This window comes from Empidonax traillii, unplaced genomic scaffold, assembly GCF_003031625.1.
Source record: "Empidonax traillii isolate 1590-97213 ecotype Southwest subspecies unplaced genomic scaffold, ASM303162v1 scaffold295:size639837, whole genome shotgun sequence".
Classification (NCBI taxonomy): domain Eukaryota; kingdom Metazoa; phylum Chordata; class Aves; order Passeriformes; family Tyrannidae; genus Empidonax; species Empidonax traillii.
In genome coordinates, this window is record NW_020955488.1 from 302036 (window position 1) to 305246 (window position 3211).

Below are 3211 nucleotides of genomic sequence, written 5' to 3' on the forward strand. Positions count from 1 at the left end.
AACCCAGATCTCAGCGTTGACAACGCTGTGGTTTAGCCACTGCACCACCAGGGACACTCAAGAGGAGGCAGAATAGAAGTGTCCAATCTGTACAAACATTGCTGCAAAGGGGGTTCTTACACTGTTGATGGCAGAATCCACACACCTGCTGTTCCCAAGAGACCAGACCTTCCAAATCCCACTTCTCTTTGAATTTCATCCCACCTCATACCCAAGCAAGTGCTCCAGTTACCACCAGTGCTGCTTGTCACAAACTGTTATGTAGTAAGCACGCATTGGTGGCTCTCCTCATTTCTGCCTCTTCCAGCAGAGATGATGTTCCCTAAGAGCTACAGCACAGAACAGCTCTTCATAACTGAAGTGCTCATAGCAGGATCAAGGTGGGATCATTCCACAGTCTGAGGGTTTCATTGCTCTGTGTCACCCAGCAGGTTACTGGTAAATGTGTCATCTCTGTTCAAGTGCTGACAATGAGCCCATGATGAAAAATTAACATCCTTAAATTCCCCTGTTTCTTAAAGGAGTTACCCTTTTGCTGTAAGCAAAATTCAACACACTGACCCTTGCAGCTTGCAGTTGCTTCTCTCCTGCTTGCCTAAAACTTGGCACAGGAGTCACCACCTTGGATTCTGACTGACTGAGCTCCTCCCCACTACTCCCCACATATTCTATGAATTTAAAACTCCTAAGGAATAGCTAGATCTCTTGGTTGTGCTAAAGTTAAAAATCAGATCCTCTCCATTTTTTTGATAGATAAGTTTTTTCTTTGTATTTTAAAAAAAGTTGCTTTTGTAAGGGACACTAGTAACTTCAACAACAATCGCTAGAATACAGGGGGTTATGAATTTTTTTCTTCCTGTATGGAAGGAATGTAAATACATCACCAGTTAAGAACAAGGTCTAGCAACAGTTAAACAGTCCTTGTTCTCCCAAAGATAATGGGATTGCTCACATGAGACCATTTTGAAGCGTAGCAGATTTTTTAAAACGTTTCTTCTGGCCTAAAGTATTTAGAATAAGATCTCCAAATTTTCCAACTACACAGCTGTTATATGTCTGGCTTTTAACCCAAATCTGTTTGTATCATACTAGGATTCCCAGTGAATAGCTGCAAAACCTCAAGGCTGACTTTCCTTAGCATTGACAATTTGCTCCTTAATCAAGGTATTTTTGTAACGGATTACTTCAGTTCCATTTCCTTAATTTCCTTTGAGGATGCATTCTGTCAAATGTATATTTCATAAGACTAGAGATAGCTCAATTCCCTAGTCCAAAACCTGGAAGTGAGAAGTTTTGGCCAATGTCTCAGCAGGAAGTTTTCGTTTCAGGAGAAAAAAATCCTGATTTATCAAAAGTTCCTGATAGGGAAGAGTTTCATTTGCATGAGTTTAATTGATTATTATAATCATCAGCATTCAAAAAATTTAAACTCTAAATTAAAAGATTTATATCTACTGTCTCACAGAGAAAAATCAAAGAGTAAGATTTTTAGTTCTCTAGACCTGTTCTTGCTCTTCTGAATTTGGCAATAAATAGAATTTTTTTAAAGTCTATTTATTTCTTTGAGCTACCAATGCATAGAAAAAAACCCCCAGACTCCCTCAGTACCCTGCTTCCATCTGCACACAGGCTAAATCAAATTTATTCAACAACCTACTGACTGGGTAGAGGTAATGGGAATTATTTGGCCATACTGATTGTTCCTGACAACAGTTGCCCTGAAGGACAGTGATGTTATACTATGACAAGAATTGTGGGTGTTCTTGCATAGGGAAAACCCACACAAATCTAATATTTGTTCAGTACTTTTTTTTTTTCCCTAGATCTAAACCAAATAATAATAACAACGATAATAATAATGATTTAGATATAAAAACTAGAATCGGGGCTTGTAAGTTTTTAAGTATCTTTACTTCATTGGGCACTGAGGCAGACAGAGAACAAACTTTTATTCTTAATTTAACTTCACCAGTCATTTAAAGTCAGCTTTTAAACGATAGTATATTTGTCCATGCTTTTGTAAAAACAGAAGAAAAACATTCAGGCTGTAGAAAAATGTGCACAGAGATCAGAGCAGAAGGTCCATAGATTAGACATCTTCTTTCTCAGTGTAATTAAAACTATTTTGATCTACATTAAACAAGATGCCAGCATATATCAGGGATCCCATATTGCCCATTTCTACATATCAGCAGTTACCATGGCAGGAATTGTGTCTATTTGCCCATTCCTCTCATGGTGACTCAGCTACTTGAACCCATCCATGGCACGTGTGAAACACATGCACATTTGGCATGGAAGGCTCATCTCTCCAAAGGTGTCACGTACAACCAGAAGACTTCAGAGACACAAAAAGCCAGGACCACTGCCCAAACTCTGCACCACACTGCCTCATCACCAGGCTCAGGCCACTGAACCTGCAGTGCAGTCCATGTTTCCTGGGCTGGGTACAGCCTCCCATGTGCAAGCCACCTCCTCTTGGATAATAAAGATGAGTCACAAACAAAGATTTTCTGAATATAAACCTTTCTTTGAACAAGACATTCAGGGTTTGGGTATGTCAGAACATGTAGTGATCCAGCCATCACAGAACAGTATTGCCTGACAGCACATTTTCTATCAGAAGTACAAGGCAACAACAGTGTTTCAGCTATGAGATCCTGGCTTTGTGAGGCAACACCGACTCCAACATTGACTCACTTGTGCCTTCTGCTGCTGCTATTCATGTATTTCTGAATTATGAAACCACGCACAGTTATACAAGTTCCTTTGCAATTTCGGAGTGACATATAAGGCAACAGCCTCCTGGCAGGCTGGCATGACTAATCTCTTAATTTCTTTGCTCTGAAACTCTTCACAGAATAGACTTGACTGAGCTGTTTGTAGTCTCCAATAGCAGTTAAGGCTTAAATAAAGTAGGAATTGAAGGGTAATCTCTGTGTTCTAGGGAGAAATGCCATAGACCCTTATGGTCAGAATACAGCACACAGCTCTTAGCGAGTTTCCTCAAATCACTCACAGGATTACTTGAAAAAATTAAATACATGGTACATGCAATAGTTGGTTTCACTACTTTTACCTTCTAGATTGTGACAGTAATCTATAGATTTCAAACTCATGAGATGCAATGCCTGAAGGACGCAGCAAAATTACCTTTCCTCCAGAAACACTCTTGGCTTAAGAGGATCCCTCCTGCAGAGGAACATCCTCC